This window comes from Meles meles, chromosome 7, assembly GCF_922984935.1.
Source record: "Meles meles chromosome 7, mMelMel3.1 paternal haplotype, whole genome shotgun sequence".
NCBI lineage: Eukaryota > Metazoa > Chordata > Mammalia > Carnivora > Mustelidae > Meles > Meles meles.
The window spans coordinates 52800053-52825406 of NC_060072.1; the positions used below are offsets into that span (position 1 = coordinate 52800053).

At 43.1% G+C, this 25354-nt stretch overlaps 1 protein-coding gene across 1 annotated transcript in view; it reads left to right on the top strand.

Annotated features, from left to right (window-relative positions):
- The first annotated feature begins 3988 nt into the window (after positions 1-3988).
- RIMKLB (ribosomal modification protein rimK like family member B) overlaps positions 3989-25354 on the top strand; it is a 137492-nt gene continuing 116126 nt past the window's right edge. The window contains exon 1 of the mRNA XM_046012605.1: positions 3989-4080. The gene's annotated coding sequence lies outside the window, so the exon portion shown is untranslated. The remainder of the gene's footprint in view (positions 4081-25354) is intronic.

Below are 25354 nucleotides of genomic sequence, written 5' to 3' on the forward strand. Positions count from 1 at the left end.
ATCGAGCCCCTCATTGGGCTCCCAGCTCCCCTGGGAGTCTGCTTCTCCCTTTCCTCCTGCCCCGACCCCTGTTCATGCTCTCCCTTTCTCTCTCTCAAAGAAACCTTTAAAAAAGTTTTCCAAAACTGAGTCAAGTGTAAAGAAGTAGAGGAAAGAATTCTAGAGAAGAAAGTAGTTTGAGTATACGCAAGGAGCATGGCAAGTGAAACAAATAGTCAATGTAGTGAAGTGATCTGAGGGGAATTAGAGCAAAAGGAAATAGCCCCAGAAATTGGGCAACAGTTAGTCTAGAAACAAAGGAATCTTGGCAGGAAGGCTGTAAAGTCAGTGCATGTAATATATGCGATTTATATCTACAGTGATTAGTACTTCGGTCCCATCACTTTGGTTTGGGTGAGTCTGCTGGTACTGGTGGTCTTGCTTCATACCCCCAGCACTCTCTTCACACAAATGTAAAATGATGAAAGATGCTCGATCCAGGTTCAGGATTCTGTTAAGCTTCCTGAAACCCACAACAACAAAATTTAAATAACTGTGAAACTGGCTGTAAACAAGCAAAATAGGACAAATACTAGATGGTCACAGTGGGCAGGAAATCTCCATCTCCCTGTTCTACCCATCAGAAAACAAGCAAAACAGAAAGTGTGTACTTTGCAGATATGGGGGAAGAAACGGGAAAGTTCAGTGTATATAATAACAATAGCTAGTAAGTTTGATAGATTTATATGATACATATTTATATTTTTAGAGATTATATGTGTGAGGCAGCCTGCAGGATCTACCCCCAACCCATGCCCCCGCTCTGGGATCCCCACCTCCTATGCTTTATGCCCTTGAGTGTGGGCTGGATTTTGGGACCACTAACAAATGGAATGCCGCAAAGCCATGGCGTGTATCTTCCCAGATGATATTACAAAGACTGGCTTCTAGCATGAGTGCTCTCTTTCGATCTCTTGCTTGCTGTTGCTCTGAACAAAGCCAGCTGCCATGCTGTGAGTTACTCTATAGTAATGCTCATGCAAGAGAAGGCATGTGTCTTAGCCAACAACAGTCAGCCACCTCAGGACCGCAAAAAGCCCCGTGAATGAACTTGGAAGTAGACCTTCCCTCAGTTGGGCCTTGAAGACTGCAGCTCCAGCCAACATCTCGGCGATAGCCTTGTGAGACCCTGAGCCAGAGGTACATGGCGAAGCTGTACTTGCATTCCTAATCAACATAAACTTGGGGAAAATAAAATTTTGCTGCTTTAAGCTGCTAAATAGATAAGTAATATGTCCTATCCTATAATCATAAACATTTCATTTATTATATAAATTAAATAACATATTTCTAACTGTATATAGTATATAACAATGTCTTATAATATTGATACACTTATATGGAAGACAAAATTAGCTATTATTATGTGTTAGCTATTAATATACACTAGTTAATAGTACTGACTAATGTTTATGGAACATTGACCATATGCTAGATACCATGTTAAAAATATGATTATGCTCCTTTTGAAATTAGCACATTTATAGGAAAGCATAGAGAAAAGAGAGATGAAAGGAAACAGCAGGTAATGGAGAGGGGGGAGAAGAGAAGGGAAAGACACACACAGTAAGATGCAAGAAAAGGAGAAAGAAACAGGATGGGAGAGATAGAACTCATGTGGAAATCACAGAATGATCCTTTAATATCCACTATGAATTTATATAATCTAGCAGTACAATTTACTTGAAATGTAGGCCATAAAAAAGGAACCAGGGTGCCTGGGTGGCTCAGTGGGTTAAAGCCTCTCCCTTTGGCTCAGATCATGGTCCCAGGGTCCTGGGATTGAGCCCTGCATCGGGCTCTCTGCTCAGCATGGAGCCTGCTTCCTCATCTCTCTCTTCCTGCCTCTCTGCCTACTTGTGATCTCTGTCTGTCAAATAAATAAATAAAATCGTAAAAAAAAAAAAAAAAGAATCACAGTTTGAGGCACCTCCCTGGCTCAGTCTGATGCTTGATCTCTGGGTTGTGAGTTCAAGCCCTATGCTGAGTGTGTGTATAGATAACTTTAAAATGCTAGGGGCTCCTGAGTGGCTCAGTCATTTAAGCCTCTGCATTTGGATCAGGTCATAATCGCCTGCTCCTGGGATCTAGTCCTGTGTCAGGCTCCCTGCTCAGTGGGGAGTCTATCTCTCCCTCTCTTTCTTTCAAATAAATAAAATCTTAAGAAATTTTTTAAAAAAGAATAAAATGTAAAAAAAAAAAAAACCCAAACAATTAGAAAATCTGTTTTGCAAGAAAGAACTAAAGGAATTTAAGTAATTTGCCTAGAGAAAAAAACCTGAAAGAGGAACTTAATAATTTTTAAATGTGCTATTGAAGATTTTCGTAAATTTAAATGTACCGCTTCCACAAATAGAAGGACACTGTAAAAACGAATTTATTTTGGTGTTTAGTTTATATATTGGAGTGAGTTCCTGCATAAATGACCATGAGTAATTAAAATAAACCTACTCACTTTGCTTGGATGGTTCAGTCAGTGGATTTATATTACTTTTTTTTTTTTTTAAAGATTTTTTATTTATTTGACAGAGAGAGATCACAAGTAGGCAGAGAGAGTGAGAGGGAAGCAGGCTCCCTGCTGAGCAGAGAGCCCGATGTGGGACTCGATCCCAGGACCCTGAGATCATGACCTGAGCTGAAGGCAGTGGCTTAAACCACTGAGCCACCCAGGTGCCCCTATATTACTTTTTTTTAAAGATTAATTTATTTATTTGAGAGAGAGAGTGCTCGAGCCCGAGCAGGTGTGAGCAGGGAAGGAGCAGAGGGAGAGAAGAGAATTCCAAAGCCATCTCTGCCCTGAGCTTCACATGGGGCTCCATTTCACTGCCCTGAGATCATGGCCTGAGTCCAACCAAGAGTTGGTGGCTTAACCGAGCCACCCAGGTGCCCCAAGTGTGAGACTCTTGATGTTGGGGTTGCAAGCTTGAGCCCCAATTTAGGTGTAGAGATTACTAAAACAAAACAAAACAAAAACTTTCATAAATAAATAATATAAAATATTTATTCAACAAACGTAAAACTTCCTACACTCCCGCCATTCTTTTAAAGACATTTGAAATATAGTAGAAATAAAGTGGGCAATATTTTGCCATTATTTTGCTTACGTTCCTTAAGGCAAGCTATGGTAATTCTTTCTTTGGAGATAGACTTCTTTAGTGACTTAACCTTGATCTATTTCTAGAAACAATGATGGACCAGATGGTCATTAAAGTTGGAACTCCTCGGGGCGCCTGGGTGGCTCAGTGGATTAGGCCGCTGCCTTCGGCTCGGGTCATGATCTTAGGGTCCTGGGATCGAGCCCCGCATCGGGCTCTCTGCTCTGCAGGGAGCCTGCTTCCTCCTCTCTCTCTGCCTCTCTCTCTTCCTACTTGTGATCTCTCTCTCTGTCAAATAAATAAATAAAATCTTAAAAAAAAAAAAAACAAAAACTACTCATAAGTAGGCTCCACACCCAATGTGGGGCTTGAACTCACAACCCTGAGAACCAGAGCTGCAGGCTCTATGACTGAGCCAGCGGGGGGGGGGGGGGGGGGGGGGGGGGCTGTAATTCTTCCGGCAGAAGAGTGAAGGGGTCTCTTAGAGCTGTCTGGAAGATGGTGATAGGCAGGAGTGCAGTACCACACATTCGAACACCGCATTCCAATTGGTTATCATGAACAGTTGGTATCTTTCCACTTGAAGATTTTCTCCCCCAGTTCCCTCAGTAGTGCTATTTATACAAAACATGTATTATTTTCCCTGAGTGGTGTGTGGTGCTTGCTGCCCACAGGAATCCACGACGCGGTCGCGGGCCATGGTTCTCCATGCAGTGTTGACTCATTTGGGTTTCGACAGCATAGCCATGGGTTGAGATAGAGCATTCCAAGAAACAAAGGAAGAGGCAGACGTTCTATTGGTCGAAACAAGTCTCCAGCGTCAGTTCCCGTTTTGGGGGAGGAGCAACAGACTCCTTCTTCATGGGAGGAGTGGCAGAAAATGCGTAGCCATCTTCATTCTACCAGAGTGCTTCTGAGGTTGCAGTGAATCTTTTCAACAGCCTAGGTAAGTGCCTTACGGGCGACATTTGTATTTTGCGCTTTCCTGGAGACCTCCTTCACTTATCTTCACCACGCAAAGGATAACTTCACTCTCATTTTCTTGTTTTCTGCAGCACTAGGCACTGTTGACCCGTCCTCCTTGTTGAAATATCCCCTTCCCTTGGCATCTCTGACCCCTCATCCCTTTTTCTCTCTTTGCCTTGGCCAATGTCCTTTCACATTACTTTCTCTTCTGTTCATGCTTAAATGCTGGTAGTTGGCAAGGTGCGTGCCCGGGTCCTCCCTCGTAATTACACTCGATCTCTCAGTCACATTCACTCCCGTGTCTGTGTTTTCCATCTATAGACTTGGGCTCCCAGATCCACACCTCACTCTAACCCACATCTGTCTCCTGAGCTGTACATCTGTGAGTCCAACAGCACGTCTCTATTGGTATGAAGGTCCCACAGGCACAGAGTCAGTCAGACTGCCCCGGACAGGAGAGAAACCTCAAGAGCAGAGCAGACTCTGGCTGAGCTTTCAGGAGTGACTACCAGGAGACCCTGGTGCCCCTCACAGCATCACCAGTGTACCTTCTAGACCGAGAGGTCACCACTCAGGCTCTAGAACCACCCTGGCTCTGCCTCATTTACTTTGGTTTTTGACCCCAAGTCTCCTACTGCACATGGTTGCTGGAACTAAATAACATCCCAGCTTGAGCTGTAGGAGGGTCTAGAGTGTGTAGTTTTTAGTTTTCTGCGGTGGAATGCAGGGAGGTACCCAAGAAGGAGGTTGGAATAAATGTTGACTAAGCTAAATCCTGATGTCTTGGTGTCTAAAGTGAAGTCACCTTCTTCCCCTCGCGGTCTCATCTTCATCCCACCATAGGACTGTGCTGCCATTATCTGCCCAGCTACTGAACTGAAATATGGTAGGTCAAGCTCAGGCGTCCCGTTGCTCTTTTCCCTCAACCCTGAGTCCTCCTCACACACCCTTGGTCATCAAAATTCTACGGATCTTACTTCCTTGATCTGTCCATTCTGTCCATTCTTTCCATCACTCCTTGAGTTCAGCCCAGCCATTGCTCCCAGTTCCAGCATTTCTCCACCCTTGTTCCTAACACAAAGCACAAAGAGGCCTATTTCTAGCACTGGTCAAATGAAGTCACTTTCTGGTTTAAAGACCTCAAAGGTTCCTCATCCTTAGAGTATGGATGGAATTCTTAGTATGTATACAGGGCTATTTATATTTTTTATCTCTCAGGGAGCCTGGGTGTCTCAGCCTGTTAAGCATCTGCCTTCGGCTCAGGTCCTGATCTCTGGGGTCCTGGGACTGAGCCCTGGGCTCAGTGAGGATACTCACTGGGCCTCTACCCCTCTACCATCCCCCCACCTTCCCCCCCCCGCCCCCGCCGCTTGTGCTCTTTCTCACTCAAATTGCTCTCTCTCTCTCAAATAAATAAATAAAATATAATTCTGTCTCTCATCACCAGTGCGCCAACCCATCCGCTCTTTCTAGAATGTTTGCACCTTGCTTACCGCCTATACTGAATTACTTGCACTTCTTTTTTTTTTTTTTAAGATTTTGTTTATTTATTTGACAGAGACACAGCAAGAGAGGGAACACAAGCAGAGGGAGTGGGAGAGGTAGAAGCCAGCTTCCCTTCCAGGCTTCCCTTCCAGCAGGGAGCCTGATGAGGGGGATCATGACCTGAGCAGGCAGACACTTAACAACTGAGCCACCCAGGTGCCCCTACTTGCACTTCTGAAAAGCTGCAGGTTCTCTCTTCTAAGCCATTGTATGTGCTCCATTCTCTTTGCCACACGTGCTCCACCATAGGTAATTTCCCACAATTTTTATGTTCAGCTGGCTAATTGCTACTCATCCTTTTCACCTCAGCTTAGGTAATATCTCCTTTAGATTGTTTTCAAGAGTGTCTCCACTACAATGAGTGGCTCGATGTGGACAAATTGTTTACTGTTGTATGCCCAAAACTGAGTCTAGTAGAGACTCATAATCTGTGCATCGGAAGTGGAGTGGAAAGGGAAGAGGCTGTAGTTCCTACAACTGATCACAAGAGGGCAGCAAATAACTTCTTTAGGCCAGGTAGGCAGTTTCGCTGGTTTTTCTCGCAAAGTATTTACTATTCCAACTGTCTATTGATATTCATGTAGGATGACTCTTGAGCTATGCCTAATGAGATGGAAGATTTCTAATGACTCAGAACTGTACTTCATTTATATTCTTATTGGTTTCTCAATGCCAGCCACTTCACTAAGTACTGGTAATTACAAAAAGATGAATCAGGGACACCTGGCTGGCTCAGTCCATAGAGTATGTGACTCTTGATCTCAGGTTCATCAGTTGGAGCCCCATGTTGGGTGTAGAAATTACTTTAAAAAAAAAAAAAAGTTTTATCAGTCACAGTTCCTGCATTCAAGGAATCAGTTTAGTGGGAAAGAGAAGCGATTCTGAACTTTATTCCTTGACATACGAAGAAACAAGTGACTTGATCCATTTTGATGTTGGAGCAGTGAGAGGGCTTCCCTGGCTCGGTACATTAAAACATGTGACTCTTGATCACTAGGGTTGTGGGTTCACGTCTCCTTGGGCCTAGAGTTTACTTAAAAAAAAAAAAAAATAGCAGAATGGTTAGTTATTGGGTGCAGATAAGGCAGAATCTCTTAAATGACTGAAATGTTTGAAGAGCAAGATCACCACAAACACAGCTAATTCTACCCAAAGTAATTCTCAGATGCCTGGAGAAGCATAATCCATCTTAAACCCACTGCTTTTCTTTCTTTCTGTAACAGACTTGAGCAGTATTATGTTTGCAACAAAAATTAAGTGAAAAGTACAGAAAATTCCTATATACCCTTTGCTCCCCACGCTTATATCCTCACCCACAGTTAGAGCAGAGCATTTGTTAACAACTGATTAAAGAAGCAGAGGGCAAGCTGAAGACAAAGCATAAACGGACAACCTGCAAACCGCCCCCCCCCCAGTCCGGGTGGGATCTGTGTGACATTCTTATAGGAATCTCCCAACTATTTTAATGTTAATACCTTGCTGGAGGTGAAAACAGCCTTAACTTGTCCTCTTTAGCATTATCCTCTGAGTCATCTTTAGCATATGGGACTTTCTTTTGGAACCACCCTTCTCCTTACCTCCCCCAACTCCCAAGTATCTAATCAGTCCCGGCTAAACTCTGGTGCAGCAGCTCCTGCCCACTCAGAGGTCCTGTCCCCCTGCTTTAGTAAAACCATCATTTTGCACCAAAGGTGTCTCAAGAATTCTTTCTTGGTCATCAGCTCTGGACCTCACTCCGTGGAACCTCACCTATATTCTAAAGCCGATCACTGACTCTTCATCAACACATCGCTATCACCCAAAGCCCAGAGTTTACCTTAGGGTTCATTTTTGCTGTTTTAAGTTCTGTGGGTCATGACAAATGTATCGTGACATGGATCCACCATTAGAGTATCATACTGGTTCACTACCCTGAAAGTGATCTGCCTAGTTTTTTTTTTTTTTTAAAGATTTTATTTATTTATTTGACAGACAGAGATCACAAGTAGACAGAGAGGCAGGCAGAGAGAGAGAGAGGGAAGCAGGCTCCCCGCTGAGCAGAGAGCCCGATGTGGGACTCGATCCCAGGACCCTGAGATCATGACCTGAGCCGAAGGCAGCGGCTTAACCCACTGAGCCACCCAGGCGCCCCCCCTGCCTAGTTTTTTTTAAAGCAAGCTTTATGCCCAACATGGGACTTGAGCTCATGACCCTGAGATCATGAGAAGGCTGTGAGTTCTGTTTCTAGATTAGTGGATTTTGTTTTTTGGTTTTTTTTTTTTTTTGCATGTGGCAGTCCAGTTGTTCAGCATGATATGATGGACTGTCTTTGATCCATTGTATTGCCTTTGCTCCTTTGCCAAAGATCAGCTGACTCTATGTGGGTCTATTTCTGAGCTCTCTGTTCTGTCCTGTTACTTTGATGTGTTTGTCTATTCCTTTGCCAGTGCTGCACTGTCTTTTTTTTTTTTTTTTTTTTTTTAAATATTTTATTTATTTGACAGAGAGAAATCACAAGTAGGCAGAGAGGCAGGCAGAGAGAGAGGAGGAAGCAGGCTCCCCACAGAGCAGAGAGCCCAATGTGGGGCTCGATCCCAGGACCCTGGGATCATGACCTGAGCCGAAGGCAGAGGCTTTAACCCACTGAGCCACCCAGGTGCCCCTGCACTGTCTTGATTACTGTAACTTTATACTAAGTTTTTTCAGATTTGTATATAAGTATTGGTTTTGTTGGGTGCTGGGACATCATAAGTCTTATATATTTAGTCTTAACTCCTCACATACAGTTCTTAAAACTCTTGGCATCAATTCTTGTCTTTTTCTATGCTAATGAGGTGACTGGTGGTTGCCAGCTCAGGGCTCAAGGATAGAGAACCTCGGGATGGGTGCTGGTTGCCAGGGGAACAAACCACGTGGTTAGAGGGCTGGAACTTTGAGTCCTACCTCCAGGGAAGCAGTAACTGCTCCTGGCCAATGATAAAATTAACTACCCCTTTGTAATGAAATCTCCATCAGCTGGATTTGAAGAGCTGCTGTTTGGGTGAACACATTCTGGGATGACATGGAAGTTCTTGAGGTGGTTTTGGAATATAGGTGAGGTTCGGTGGGGTGAGGTCTGGAGCCCACAACCAAGAAAGAATTCTTGGGACGCCTTTGGTGTGGAATGGTGATTTATTAAAGCACAGGGACAGGACCCGTGGGTAGAAAGAGCTGCTGCACCAGGCAGGGTCTTGAGGAGTGGAGTTGGGGGGAGTAAGGAAAGGGGAGGGTTCAAAAGAAATTTCATATGCTTGAGGTGCCTGGGTGGCTCAGTGGGTTAAGCCCCTGCCTTTGGATCAGGTCATGATCCCAGGGATCGAGCCCCGCATCGGGCTCTCTGTTCGTCAGGGAAACTGCTTCCCCCCTTCTCTCTGCCTGCCTCTCTGCCTACTTGTGATCTTTGTCAAATAAATAAGATCTTAAAATAATAATAATAATAAAAATTTAGGAAAAAAAATTTCATATGCTAAAGAGGATATACCTGCAAGATACCAGAGGCCTCACCTTTATCAAATTAAGGTGGTTTTCCGCTCTAGGAAGAATTAACAGTAAGATCAAGATCAATGGGAGATTCCTGGAAATGTCACAAATGTCCCACCCGGGGCGGGGGTTGCAGGGTATCTGCTTTTGCTCTGTGTTCGGCCCGCCTTCCGCTCCCTCATCACTCTGTGCGCTCATTCCTCATACCTTATCTTACGTGACCTTATCATTTAGCTGCTCCTGAGTTGTAGTTGTAATAAGTGGGCAGTAGGGAAAGCACTTCATTGCCTTGAGTTCTGTGAGCCATTCTAGCAAATTATTGAACTCCAGGACGGACTCCTGATTTCTAGTTGTTAGAAGTACTGGAGGCAGGATGTCAATTGATAGATGGGAGTAGTCGGTGGGACCGAGCCCCTGACTTGTGGAATCTGACCTTAACTCCAGGTAGCTGGTGTCGAATTTAACTGTAGGATGCCCACTTAGAGTTTGAGAATTGATTAATGAGTTAAATAACCCTACACATTTGGCAGAACTGCTGTGAATAGAGAAGAAACAGCTTTTCCTTTCAGGTTATAATTAATGTAAAATTTTTTAGATTTATTTGTTTATTTGAGAGTCCAAGAGCAGGGTGAGGGGCAGAGGGAGAGAGAAAGGATTTCAAGCAGATTCCACACTGAGTGAAGAGCCCAGCTCAGGGTCCATCTCACGACCCTGAGTTCATGACATGAACTCAAACCAGAAGGTGGATTCCCAACCTGCTGGGCCACCCAGGCACCCCATAAATGGTATTTTTAAAATTTCAAATTCTAGTTGTTCATTGCTGGTATATGAAAAAAAAAATGAGGATTTTATAATTTGTATTCTGCAACCTTGCTATGATCCCTTATTAGTTCCAGGAGGGTATTTTTGTTCAGTTCCTTGACATTTTTTACATACATGATCAAGTCATATGCAAATAAAGACAATTTTATTTCTTCATTCTCAATGCATACACCTCTTTGCTGTTCTTGCTTTACTGAAATAGCTAGACTTCAATAATGTTGAAAGCAGTGATGAGGAGATAACCTTGCCTTGTTTATGATCCTAGTGGGAAATTGTCTCATATCTCACTATTAAGCATGATGTTAGCTATAGGTTTCTGCAGCTCTGGTTTGCTGCAGGATGATGGGATCTTCAGTGGAGACTGAGTAGTTCCCCATTACCTAGGGATGCAAAGTAACTCATCCATCCTGTGGGATGTCCCATTGCAAATTCCAGGAGATAATTCCTTTCTCAGGCATGATGAGGTTTGGTGTTCTCAGCGGCATAACCCCTTGATCCATGGTGAGTTTCTTGCACTTTCCATACCTTGACAGTATTGGGTTCCTTGATGGGGTCCCCAGTCTGGCATATGAGTCAACAGGCCTTGGGGCACCTGGGTGGCTCAGTGGGTTAAGCCTCTGCCTTCAGCTCAGGTCATGATCTCAGGGTCCTGGGATCGAGTCCCACATTGGGCTCTCTGCTCAGCGGGAAGCGTGCTTTCTCCTCCCTATCTCTCTCTGCCTGCCTCTCTGCCTACTTGTGATCTCTTTCTGTCAAATAAATAAATAAATTCTTTAAAAAAAAAATTATGAGTCAAAGGCCTTACAGGTTGATCATTCAAATGTATTAATGTTTAGGACAGGGGTCCTTGGCTGATTCAGTTAATAGATTATGATTTGGGGATTGGAGATCAAGCCCCATGTTGGGTATAGAGAGATGACTGTAAGTAAAATAAAAATTACATAGTTTTGAAAACCAGTTTTTCTGAGAGAAGACTCCCATTTTTTTTTAAAGTAATCAAAGACCTGATAAAGACAAAACACAGAATCTTTGTTTTTTTGGCAGGTTACATTAAAGTTTTTTTTTTAAAGATTTTTTTTATTTATTTATTTGAGATCACAAGTAGATAGAGAGGCAGGCAGAGAGAGAGAGAGGGAAGCAGGCTCCCTGATGAGCAGAGAGCCCTATGCGGGACTCGATCCCAGGACCCTGAGATCATGACCTGAGCCGAAGGCAGCGGCTTAACCCACTGAGACACCCAGGCGCCCCAGGTTACATTAAAGTTTTATGTGTTCAAATAAAGAAAAACCTTTGTTTACAATTTAAGAGCAGACCAAAAATCTAAGAAAATATATTTAACAGAAAGGAAGTAAAATTCTAATTATGCAGTAGTGTACTTTTGATATTAAAATTGTCCTTTTCTTTCTTTTTTCTTAATATTTTATTTATTTGACAGAGAGAAATCACAACTAGGCAGAGAGGCAGGCAGAGAGAGAGGAGGAAGCAGGCTCCCTGTGGAGCAGAGAGCCCGATGTGGGGCTCGATGTGGGGCTCAATCCCAGGGCAGAGGCTTTAACCCACTGAGCCACCCAGGCACCCCTGTCCTTTTCTTTTTTAACTTAAATAAGTACATTCTGATCTTAGCTTGACTACACGTAAAATTCTTTAATGTTCTTTTCGCACAAACTTTCTCAATTTTCTTTATCCATTCATGGGTGCCTGGGTGGCCCAGTCGGTTAAGTGTCTGCATTCTGCTCAGGTCATGATCCCAGGATCCTGGGATCAGCCTCAATCCGGGTCCCTGCTTAGCAGGGAGTCTACTTCTCCCTCTGCCATTGTCTCATTCTGTCTCTCGCTTAAATAAAATAAATAAATAAAAAGTTTTTGTATCGGGGCGCCTGGGTGGCTCAGTGGGTTAAGCCTCTGCCTTCAGCTCAGGTCATGATCTCAGGGTCCTGGGATGGAGCCCCACATCGAGCTCCCTGCTGGGTGGGGAGCCTGCTTCCCTTCCTCTCTCTGCCTGCCTCTCTGCCTACTTGTGATCTCTGTCAAATAAACGAATAAAATATTTTAAAAAAAAGTTTTTGTATCCATTCATCTTTATCCTCTTATTATCTTTTTCATCTTGGAACAGTAACTTTATTTTAGGACAAAATTACTTTCTTTCCCCCTTTACCAAAACAGAACAACATCCCCAAGGACCGCTACCCCACCGCCATGTCCTTCACATCTTTCTTTACCCTCTCAAAAAATTCTATCACATCCTACTTCCCTTACCTTCTTTTCATGCAGTCATTTCCTTCCACCCTTATTATTTCTAGTAGTTTTGAAAAAAACAAAACAAAAACAAAAAGACCTTGCCTATTTTATAAATCAATTTTGGCAATACCCTAGAGGTTAAAGAAAAATTATATACAGAACATACATCAGTACAGATAACTTTTATTTCACTCTCATGGCTAAAGCTTTTTATTGATATTTGTGATCTTTTGGAGGCTACAGAGTAGTACATTAGGGGCAAGGGAACTTACAAAGGACTGTATTTGAAAAATTCTCTTTTTGCTCCTTTTTTATCTTCAGTCTCCTCCTGCAACGTTTTGGATAACCCCTAGGTCTTTACATTTCAAAGACATGATAAGATTTACAGTTTCCAGGCAGCAGCAAAAGAATGTTAAATTTTTGCCCTAGGCATTTTGGAATGATTGCTACTTAAAAATTGCTTTTGTTTTGGGCATTGACAGCGGGGCATTTTATTCCTTTCCTTGTCAATCATCACAACACCCTGTTCATTCACATCCCTTTTCCAGGGAATTCTGCCATTTCGCATCCTAATCAGGCTTTGTCACAAGCAGTCAGACCTTAATCTGCACCCCTCTTTTGAAAATGACACACTAAGGTTTCCAGATTATTCCGCTTTTCCACTTTGTCAGCTAGGCTGGCCCCAAAGCTAGCAGAAGAGTGGAAACCTTCATACCCTTCTCTTAGCTCTTCCTCCAGCTTTCTAAAGCCAGCTTCAGTGTCTCGTTGGATATTGTGGCCGGGTCGGCTGTCCACAGAAGCCAGCCCATCAGAGCGGTCATGTGTCCCCCTTTTCTGCAGTATACTCTACAGTTCATCAAATAAGCACATCAAACCAGCCTGCGTTTTCAGGGTGTCCTTATTCTCATGTGGTGATCTACAAGCATCAAACATAGAAGCCACCTCTCCGTTGACTTAGAAGTCAGTGCCACTGTGGGATCTCCCTTGTAGACACCTCTTTCCCAAGGCCGATTTTTTCGCTCTCTTGGGTGGCTCACCAGTTGTTGGGTTGCCTGTTGGACCTATATGGAGTGGGCAAGGAGGGACTGAAAGGCAGACTTTTCCAGATGGGTAAATGTCAGGTTTCAGAAGCAAAATATCTTACAAGGTTTGTCTTAGGTGGCCTCAGGAGAGTAGATCTGTGTACCTACCTGCCAAATCTTAAAAGTTGATAAAGAGGCCGTACCTGGTTTTAGTTACATCTGTAGTTCAGATAGCCTCAACACTGATGAAGTTCTAGAATATAGGTAAGGTTCGGTGGAGTGAAGTCTGGAGCCGATGACCAAGAAAGAATTCTTGAGACATCTTTGGTGCAAAATGGTGGTTTATTAAAGCATGAGACAGGACCCGTGGGCAGGAAGAGCTGCTGCCCCGGGGATGTGAGGAGTGGTCTATTATATATTTGTAAGTTGGGGAGGGGATTAGGGATGATGTAAGTCTCTAAGGAATTTTGGAAGCAAGGTTTCTAGGACCTTGAGGAGCTAGCTATTGTCTGGGGAAAAGGTTATTCATTACCAGTAATAAAACCTTCTGGTAAGACTCTATAGATGTTTATCAGTGCGCCTTACACTTGGGAATGATTGTCCACACTATCTGGGAGGTTTAGAGACAAAGTTTCCTAAGGAATTGTTAAAGTAGACTTACAGGATCCTGGTTGGGGGTAGGGGGTCAGTCAGGCTAGGATTGTCCTTCGCCCTTAGCAAAGCCTCAAGGTGAGGGTAGTTGAGTCCCTTCAGGAGAGTCACTCTGCCTGTTTCAAGGGCTTGTCAGTAGGTAAGGAAATTAATTTTCTTCTGCCTCTGTTTCCCACATCAACACCATGTTTCTGTCTGGTGTCCTTGAGGCAGCTTCTGGGAATAGGGAAGGCAAGCAGAATGCACATCCCAAAGATGGGGTGATAGAAGGGGGCCCTCCAATTATCCGGGTCCACCTTGCAGTCAGCTGGGGGAGGTCATGTTCTCTTGATGACCTCTGCCAACACTGAGCTGGACCCACTTCAATTCTGGCTTATTCCTGAAGCCAGTCTGGAAAAGGAAATGCTCAAATCAAGCTCGTAACACAAAAGTTACAAAGCTAAGGTCAGAGAGGCATGAACCCCTAACCTTCATGACACAGGGAAAAAGCAGTGAGCTTATGGGGCTCACTGGGTGTTTACCTGGCTCACTGGGTTGCTCTTTGCCTCTGGGGGTTATCAGGGATCTCCTCCCTCTGCTGACACCAGAACTATTAAAAATATAAACTGAGGCATATTAAAATTGTTAAGAATTTATTTGAACAGGGGCGCCTGGGTGGCTGTGTGGGTTAAAGCCTCTGCCTTTGTGGCAGGTTCTCTGCTCAGCGGGGAGCCTGCTTCCTCCTCTCTCTCTCTGCCTGCCTGCTTCTCTGCCTACTTGTGACCTCTGTCAAATAAATAAAATCTTAAAAAAAAATCTGTGCCTTTTTTAAAGATTTTATTTATTTGACAGAGAGAGATCACAACTAGGCAGAGAGGCAGGCAGAGAGAGAGGAGGAAGCAGGCTCCCTGCAGAGCAGAGAGCCTGATGCGGGGCTCAATCCCAGGACCCTGAGATCATGACCTGAGGCGAAGGCAGAGGCTTAATCCACTGAGCCACCCAGGCGCCCCAACCTGTGCCTGATTTTTAAAAAGAATTTGAACAAAAATTGATTTGAATTGGGCAGCACCAGACTGGATGGTGGTTAGTGTTGGGTCCCAATGTTGGGTCCCCCAGTATGGGTCCATGGTCAAAAGAGCGAGACTGATACAAAGGAAAGGTCAAACGAAGCTTTAGTTCATGCCAAGAATCAAGAATCAAACACACCGTTCAGGGCTGCCCCTTACAGAGAGGACGATCCCTCCCTGCCTCACAGACTAACTTTTATAGAGGAAAGGCCATGTGGTTGGGCCTGGCCACACACAGGTAGCCAATGAGATTGCAATACACAGAGAAAGCTGCACAGTCATGCTAGGTCACACATGGGTGGCCAATTGAACTACAATTCCCCCATAGTAGACATTTGCACTAGCCTATCACCTTAGTGAAAATTGCCCCCACAAAGGTGGGGCCCACACTCCTTGGTAGCTAGGGAGACTATGCACGCTTTACTGATTGGATGTCTCCACCTGACCCCACTCATCCAGGCATTCAGGCTGTTATCTCTACCTGACCTGACCCACCCCTGTATTTGGGCTTTGTCACCTGGGACTGGTTTCCCGGACTTGCTTTTAAATAAGTTTCCCTGGGCGAGGCAGGGTCAATTTAAGTTTTACTGCATAAACAACACAATGGCTGTTCAACCAAGGTGGGGCCACTCTGGCGAAATAGGCCCTTATAGTTAGGAGTGCTCTACCCTCAGAAACTCTGAAAGAGACTTTTATTTTATTCTTTTTTTAAAAGATTTTATTTATTTGAGAGAGAAAGAACAGGAGGGGAAGAGCAGAGGGAGAGGGAGAAGCTGACTCATCGCTGAACTAGGAGCCCAACGTGGTACTCAATCTCAGGACCCTGAGACCATGACCACAGCAGAAGTTAACTGACTGCTTAACTGACAGCCACCCTGGTGCCCCTGAGAGAGACTTTCAGAGAAAAAAGGCAAAAGCAGGGAGATTAATTGCTTCATCATTTAGTTGACTTGGCCGTTTGTGACTGGCTGTCCTTAGCTTTAAATTTTGTAAACTTGAGATAATTATAGGCTGATTTTGGTTTCTTATGTAGAGCCTCAGTTTAACAGTCCCCTTCTTTATTAGTTAATTTAACATATTTCATGGAGATTTAGGAAGGGCTTTGTGGAAGAATTGAGAAAATCAGGGGTTACCAAACTTAAGTGTGTCAGAATTATCCAGTGCATGTCAAAAAACTCTTGAGCTCTTTTGGCGATTTTGTATGTTTGTGTTGAGGGTAGGAATCTACACATTTTGCAACCACTTCCTCGTAGTCTTACTAAATGCCTGCTTTCTTACTTTGTTCCAGTATTTCTCAGACTTGACCTGAGCTTGTGTGGAGATCCCCTGAGGATATGATTGGTAGATAAGATAAGCCAAATAAATTTGAGTTACAGATAAACAGCAGATAAATATTTAATATATCTCAAATACTGCAGTATTTGCGACAAATATCATGTTTTAATGGATATTTAAACGTACCTTCTCTCCAACCATCGTTAAATACTTTCACATTGGTTGTTTGAATCTTCCTTTTGTCAGATATATGTGATGGGTGTCTGTTCTGTCTTTTTAGGGAATTTCAAAATATATAATCTCATCAGTAGTCTTTATCACTGATTTTTTTTTTTTTTTTTTTTTTTAATTTAAAGAGAGGGAGAGCTGGGGAGGGGTAAGGGGAGACAAGGAATCTTGAGCCAAAATCAAGAGTCAGATGCTTAACAAGCTAAGCCACCCTGGTGCCCCTCACCAATTCTCTTTCTAACTTTCTAATCTCTCCTATTTCTAGGGTTACCGCAGTAACTTACCAGGTAACAAAAAGTTTGAGAAGCTATTATAACTAATCTGTCATAATTCTATCTCAGTTCTTTGTTTCTCCTTTTACTTTCACACCAGCTCCATTTTCTCTCTCCTCCTCGGCTCTCCCCTCTGTCCTCCTTAAGTCTGTGTTTTTTGTTTTTTGTTTTTGCTTTTATTCCAGTTGTCCTTGAAATTTCTACCAGGGCTTTCTCTTTTCCACTTCTTTCCCTCTTTTCTGTTTTCTTTCTTTTTCTTCCCTCCCTGCCTTCTCCATGTTGAAATGAGGCTCCGCTAGAATAAGTTAGGTCACTAGGACTCAGCCTACAGTGTTGTGTTCCAGAAGGAGATTCTGTTCCGACAGCCCCTTTGGTGAAGCAAGTTCTCTGTCAGGAGAAAGCGAGCTTCAAGAAACAATTACTTTGCCCGAGGACTTGTTGGGAGGGTGATGGATGGCACTGCAGTTACGACTTCCAGAACTGCAGGAAAAGGAGGGGAGGGAGCCTCTGCCAGGCAGCAGGGGGGAGGTGGCTGGGAGAAAGAGCCAGTGAGGAAGAGCTTAGAAGAGGGGAGGAGTGTGTACTGGCGGCGCCTGCTGCCTGCAAAGACCTTTCTGCAGATACTGTGTCTTTGTGAGCTGACTGCAGAGGCTATGTACATGCAGAATGTATGTGAATGCGTGTGTTGCTGATTGCAGATCATGGGTCTGTGTGAACTGCTGAGTGCAAGAATCGGGAATGTATTGTTGAAAGGATTTTGCAGTCAGAGTGCTTGTTTGTGGTTGTGTGGTATGTGTGATGGACTTTTTGCCAAATGCACTGTTCTGATTCCAGTTCTGAAAGTTTAGTGGAAGTCTAGCTGACTAAGCCAAGACAAAATAAAGTCCAAAGGAAATATGGGGGCAACATGAGCTGGAAATAAAGAGACCTGTTTTGAAAAAGAGGGAATGAGAAAACAGAAGATCAAACAATAGACATTCCCTCCATAGAAATTTGAGAAGAGGAGGGAGAGAAAAGTAGCATTCATCCTGATACAGGCATTATATTTCCCTAGTTCTTCCTGCACCTTGGGGAGATGGTTCCTAGTTTTTCTTATTTCTCTCGTGACAGTGTCTTTGTAAACATGAATATTACAGGTATATTTTGGTTATTCCGGGGGATCTCTTAAAACTTAACAGTTATCCAAACAGAAGCATTAATGGTTTTTAAAAAGAAAAAAGAGGGTTCATGTTGTTGTTGCTGTTAAATAGGAAAACAGATGGACATCATGGAATGTCATTCAGTTTTGATCAGAGACTTAATTGGGGGGCGCCTCAGTGGCTCAGCCCTTAAGGGTCTGCCTGCAGCTCAGGTCATGATCCCAGAGTCCTGGGATCGAGTCTGCATCAGGCTCCCTGCTCAATGGGAAGCCTGCTTCTCCCTCTCCCACTCCCCCTGCTTGTGTTCCCTCTCTTGCTATGTCTCTCTCTGTCAGATAATAAGATCTTTTTTTTTTTTTTTTAAAAAGAGATTTAATTGAACAGGATTAGAGAATTACCTTTGTGGTGATTAAAATAATACAACGTGCATGACATTTCAAAAGCAGGGGTTGTGGGAACATGCCCTATCCCCACACTCCGAAGATAGTTATTGTTATTAATACTACAATTATTAACAAAATTTAACAGAGACTAATGAAATATTTAACTTCTGCAAAAGAACTTGTAGATCTAGACAGATAAACACAGAGGCAGCATCACTTTGAACTTGGATGCAGTCTGGGGAGGGGAAGTTCCAGTTGGGAGCGTCACAGTTTTGCTTTATTGCCAAAACACTAACTACATTTTTTTAGTTTCAAATCGTAATCATTATAATATCTTTCTCAGTTCTTTACTCACGTCATTTTTTTAAGGTTAGAAATTATTATAATTACATTTCCAATACTACTTTTGCCCCATTCATTAATAAGTCTTTTGTTTCATTCAGCCATCTTTTCCTCCTTCCCTTCCTACTGTTGTTTTTTTTTTTTTTTTTTAATCTGCCTCTCTCCTTTGTTATTTCCTCCTCTCAATCATGGTTCCCTGGATTTGATTAAAATTCTCTTTCACTTCTTTCCTCACCTGTCTCTCCTTTATCAAACTAATTATTTTTCAGGCTTGTCTTTTTCCTTGTTCCTTTCTCTGCTGTCTTTGTCTCCAGCAGAGGGGGTCTGATGGTGATAGGAGGTAGGGATGAGGCCTGAGCGAAGGCAGGCTGGGAGGGAGAGGAGGAAATGGTGCGTCTGCTGTTTTCTGCCATAGGCCTACGAAAGGCTGAAAGGCTGATTTAAGCTAGGCTCTGCAAAATTCCTCACCAGCCCGCCTCATAGCTCTCCCCCTCAAAGCGTCTCGCTACTTTTCCACCTTAAATTCTACCTCCCCTTCTCCTACCACATTTCTCAGATGACATCAGCTGTGACTGCCAGGGACACTGACCTACTTTTGCCCTCTGTTAGGCACAAAACCCTGGTTTCTCTGCTAACCTCTGAGTTTCTGGTTTAATTACTTTTGCCCCAGTGTGTCAGTTGGCCCCTTTTAAACCTCAGCACATCTCCAGGTCCCTTGTAAGGCAGTAGTTTATTTTTTAATCCTTGTCCGTTGAGAAAAAGCGTAATGATAAAGCTTTCATGACTTCAGCAAATTCATTTATGACTTAAATGGATTAGTACTTTTTTTTTTTTTTAAGATTTATTTGATAGAGAGAAACACAGCTAGAGAGGGAACATAAACAGAGGGAGTGGGAGAGGGAGAAGCAGGCCTCCCTCTGAGCAGGGAGCCCGATATGGGGCTTGATCCCAGGAATCAGGACCTGAGCGGGAGGCAGACACTTAAGGACTAAACCACTCAGGCAATAACAGGTATTAGTAATTTTTGTTCAGTCTTTATAGGTATGCTTGGCTAATGGACTCTTAGATCCTTTGTGAGAAATTCTGATACATGTATTTGCAAACATTCTCTATATGATACTGGAGACATAAACCCAAACTGCAGGCATTGATACCTGAATAAAACTTTATATACACTTGTCCCCCCCTTAGCCACTGGGGATATGTTCTAAGACCTCCAGTGGGGACCTGAAGCCACAGAAAGTATCGAGGCTTGTTTTTTCCTATACATACACACCTGTGATAAAGCTTAATTTATAAATTGTGTATAGTATGAGATTAGCGATAAAATAATAAAAGAGAACAATTAAAATAGTTTACTGTAAAAAAGTTACATGAATGTGGTTTCAAATATCTTGTGCCAAACTCCCCCTTCTTGTGATGCTGTGAGATGACACAATGCCTATGTGATGAGATGAAGTGAGATGAATGACATTGTGACATTGAGTTAAGCTGCTGTTGAGGAGGATCATCTGCTTCCTGACCTTGGTTGACTGTGGGTAACTGAAACCACAGAATGCAAAACCACGGGTAAGGGGGGCTGCTGTACTAAGAAGGGGGGGGGACTGCAGAGAAAACCAGCTTTATAGCCTTTGGAGGGATTAGAAGAAATGGTTAAGAGTAGTTTGATGCTTGGACTCTAGCTATGGTTATGTCACTTACAAGCTATGTGAGTTTGGAAAAGTTATTTTGCCTCTGTGTGCCTCAGTTTGCTCACTTGTAAAAGAAAACACTGAAATCCAGTAGGGTTATTATAATGTTATTACAAGGTTTAAAAGCTCTAAAAGCTTCCCTAAAAGCTCTGAGCATGTTCCATAATCTTCAGACATTTTAGGTTTATGAGTCTGGGTACAGATAACTATACATGTTTCAAGTATTTTTCTGGTAATTTTCTCATTCCTATGTTTTCATTCGTTTCTTTACTAAATAAGTCACTATTATAGATCCTCTCTTTTAGTCTAGGTTGTCTATTCTGATTGTCCAGAAAAGTTCTGGGAAACAAGCAAGAAGGATTGGAACCTGTGTATTAGAGATTTGTCTGGTAATTCCATTGTGTCGCCCAACATGGATTTCTTTTTTCTTTCTCTCTTTATTGTCTCTTCTGACTTTATATTGTGCTGTTAGGATAAAAATTCCAGTTGCAAAGCACTGAGAGAGAGAAGAAAAATCAAAGAGTTTGGGAATTCAGGTGGAGTTGATGGAAGTAAGGCTAACTAAAAACAAGGGAGAGTTAAAACTAACTCAGGGGCACCCGGGTGGTGCAGTTGGTTAAGAGGCCACCTTCAGCTCTGGTCATGATCTCAGGGTTCTAGGATCCAGTCCCACATCAGGCTCCCTGCTCAGCGGGGAGCCTGCTTTTCTCCCTCTTCTACTCCCCTGCTTATGCGCCTTCTCTGTCAAATAAATGAATCTTAAAATAAGAATATGATAATAACTCAGAAAATAAAAAGAATAAAAAAAATTAACTCAATGATCAGTTTGGGGTTTGAAAGCTGAGAAAACAGAAGTGATCTAAAAACAAAATAAATAAAAGGGTCTCCTGGGTGATTCAGTTGGTTAGGCATCTCTTCCGCTCAGGTTCTGATCTTAGGGTCATGGGATTTAACCCTACCTGCATAGGGGCTCCGTGCCCAGCAGGGGGCAGTGTGAATGTCTGCTTGGGATTCTCTCTGTCTCTCTCCTCTGCCCTTCTTCCCTCTCTGAATAAATCTGATTATAAAATAAAATGAATCTGGACAGAATAGATACTGCTATTTCTTTTTATTTAAATTCAGTTAACATAAAGTAGTATTGGTTTCAGAGGTAGAGGTCAGGGATTCATCTGTCTTATATAATACATCACCTGCCCTCCTTAATGTCTACCCAGTTACCCCATCCCCCCACCCCTAAATTTCTCTGTTTCTTTGCACTGAGGAGAACAAATGAATTTATACTCATGAACAGGGCTTCACAGTCTAACTTTTTCAATGTGCAGAAGACAGCAGAGCTGACCGGGACAGTCATGGTGGTGCTACATAATTAGAATGCTTCTAAAATTTTTATTCAGTATGTAAATGTTAATAATTTGTGGCACTGATAGTGAGATAGATTGTGAAAGGTCCACACAGCCCTTGTGTGGTTTAAGTAACGGTTTTTCAGGAGGCTTCTGGGTGGCGCAGTGGGTTAAAGCCTCTGCCTTCAGCTTGGGTCATGATCCCAGGAGGGTCTTGGGATCGAACCCCCGCATTGGGCTCTCTGCTCAGCCGGGAGCCTGCTTCCTCCTCTCTGCCTGCTTCTCTGCCTACTTGTGATCTCTGTCTGTCAAATAAATAAATAAATAAAATCTTGAAAAAAAAAAACAAAAACAAAAACAGTCTTTCAGGATGCCTGGGTGGCTCAGTCAGTTAAGCTGCTGCCGGCTCAGGTCATGACCCCAGAGTCCTGGAATTGAGAATCCCGTGGCCTCCATGCTCAGCGGGGAGCCTGCTTCTCTCTCTGCCTCTGCCTGCCACTCTGCCTGCTTGTGCTCTCTTTCTCTCTGTCAAATAAGTAAAGTCTTTAAAAATATACATATTTTAATGTAATATATATGTATGTGTACATAATATATGTGTGTGTGTGTGTGTGTGTGTGTGTGTGTGTGTGTGTATGTATAAAAAACAGTATTTCTGGGGTGCCTGGGTGGCTCAGTTGGTTAGGCCTCCAACACTTGATTTCAGCTCAGGTCCTGATCTGAGGGTTGTGAGGTGGAGACCCACATTAGGCTCTGTGCTCAACACTGAGTTGGCTTGAGATACTCTCTCCCCCTTTGCCCCTCCCCCAGCTCCTGCTCACATTGTCTAAAATTAATAAATCTTTTTTTTTTTTTTTTTAATGCTATTTAGGGGCACCAGGGTGGCTCAGTGGGTTAAAGCCTCTGCCTTCGGCTCAGGTCATGATCTCAGGGTCCTTGGGATCCAGCCCCACATGGGCCTCTCTGCTCAGCAGGGAGACTGCTTCTACCTCTCTCTGCCTGCCTTTCTGCCTACTTGTGATCTCTTTCTCTGTCAAATAAATAAATAAAATCTTTAAAAAAAAATTCTATTTATTTGGGGCGCCTGGGTGGCTCAGTGTTTAAGGGTCTGACTTTGGCTTGGGTCATGATCCCAGGGTCCTGGGATTGAGCCCCACATCGGGCGCCCTGCTTGGTGGGAAGCCTGCTTTTCCCTGTCCCACTCCTCCTGCTTTTGTTACCTCTGCCACTCTCTCTCTGTGTGTCAAATAAATAAATAAATAAATCTTTTAAAAATATTTATTTATTTATTTATTTATTTTTTTTTAAAGATTTTATGTATTTATTTGACAGAGAGAGATCATTAGTAGGCAGAGAGGCAGGCAGAGAGAGTGAGAGGGAAGCAGGCTCCCTGCTGAGCAGAGAGCCCGATGTGGGATTCGATCCCAGGACCCTGAGATCATGACCTGAGCCGAAGGCAGCGGCTTAAACCACTGAGCCACCCAGGCGCCCAAATAATCTTTTTTTTTTAAAGAAGTTACTTATTTGAGAGAGAGAGAGCGAGCACAAGCAGGGGAGGTGCAGAGGAAGAAGCAAGACTCCCCTCCAAGCAGCGAGCCCCACCTGGGACTTGATCCTAGGGCTCCAAAATGATGGCCTGAGCTGAAGGCAGACATTCCACCTACTGAGCCACCTAGGTGCCCCAAATAAAACCTTTAAAGAAAATAAACATCAGCATTTCTGTGGTTGAAGTGTCTACTAATTCATTTAGGTTTCTGTTATTCTTCCCAGATTGATAAACTTTTAAAAAAAATTTTTTAGATTAAAAAATTATTGGGGCACCTGGGTGGCTTAGTGGGTTAAAGCCTCTGCCTTCATTCAGCTCGGTCATGATCTCAGGGTCCTGGGATCGAGCCCTACATCGGGCTCTTTGCTCAGCGGGGAACCTGCTTCCAGCTCTCTCTCTGCCTGTCTCTCTGCCTACTTGTGATTTTTCTCTGTCAAATAAATAAATACATAAATCTTTTAAAAATTATTTAAATTTAGTGTAGTTAACATATACTGTATTAGTTTCAAAGGTGGAATTTAGTGATTCCTCAGTTGCATATAACACCCAGTACTCATTACATCATGTTCCTTCCTTAATGCCTACTACCCAGTTACCACATCCCCCCACGCATGGACTACCCTGAACATGGGGCTTAAACTCAGTCCCAAGATCAAGAGTCGCATGTTCTACCAAATGAGACAGCCAGGTGCTCCCGGATTGATATACTTTTAAGATACTCCAGTGAAGAGGAAACAAGAGACTAGGAAATTACCACCAATGATTTAATCTCCTTGCCTCACTTTTCTGTCAGAGGGGACTCACAATTGAAGCTTAAACTTACCAAGTTGTCTGAGGCTAAAATGAGTTAATAAATGTTGATGGCTTTAAATAACATTTTACAAATGGTTATTTTTCTCTTTAAGACATTAATCTCAAACTTTCATCATGTGTCTTAAGAATTACTTAGGATGTGAATTAAAAATGCAGTCATGGCTGATTCTCTAAGTTTTGAGTTTGTCTCAAAATGCAGCTCAGTTGGTTAAGCGACTGCTTAAGCAACTACCTTGGGCTCTGGTGGCGATCCTGGAGTCACCAGATCACATCCTGAATCTGGCTCCCTGCTCATCGGGGAGTCTGCTTCTCCCTCTGACTGTCTCTCCTCTCTTTCTGCCTCATCTCTCTTTCTCTCCAGTAAATAAAATCTTAAAAAAAAAAAATGCGGATACACAGGCTGAGTCAAAAGGTCGAGGTGAGGGCCAAGGAATCTGCATTTTAAACAAGCATTCCAGGTTATTCCTCTGTAATAGAGAAGAAGAAATATTCCTAACAACCAGATACAATTAAAGAAGGAGAGGGAAACCTACATTACTCTTTTTAAGTCTTATCTTTCTTTACACCCTTTTCTTCTGATTCAGCAAATGTACGGTGTTCACTGCCTCCCCTGCCCCCATCCTCCTTTGTGTCTGGCATTGGCATTTTCTTAGCATAGTTAGACGCTCAGTTTAATGTGTAGAAATGGAGTGGCGGAAAAGGAGGAGGGATGTGGGTGGGGAAAGGCTAGATCAGTATTTAGCTATGCTAACTGTGAAGACTGTTGTTGTCGGGCTGGTTCTAGCCGGCTGGTTCAGGGAGAGGAAGCAGTGGGGAGAGCTCTATCAACGCAGCTGCTGCCACCATTCCTTATTTGCGAGTGAGTGTAGGTTCTGCTTTGACACCCGCTTTTCTCCACCAACAAGAATTTTACAGTAATCACACTAGCTAATGGCCTAAAGACCACTATTTGAGGTACTGAATACAATCCTGGATTCATTCCTGTTTACAATTCTCCTTTTTACTACTTTAGGACTTTAATTTTGGTCAAATCCCAGCTTGTTTTCTTGTCTAAAGCTGGGAGGGAAAGATTTGCACCAGATGGTGTCTATGGGGGTACTTAAAGAGGTTTTTTTGATGTGCATTTTAGGTAATAATATATGAGTTATGTTTTTCTGCCTGATGTAGAGATACACCAGTGCAACACAAGTCTGATCAGAGACATGGAGTTGGTTGGACCTGGACAACTTTGTTAGGGGAGATTTTTTAGTTTTCATGAACTCGTTGAATTTTCTTTTTTTTTTTTTTTAATATTTATTTATTTGACACAGAGAGAGAGATCAGAAGTAGGCAGAGAGGCAGGCAAAGAGAGGGGGGGAAGCAGGTTCCCTGCTGAGCAGAGAGTCCTAAGCGGGCCAATCCCA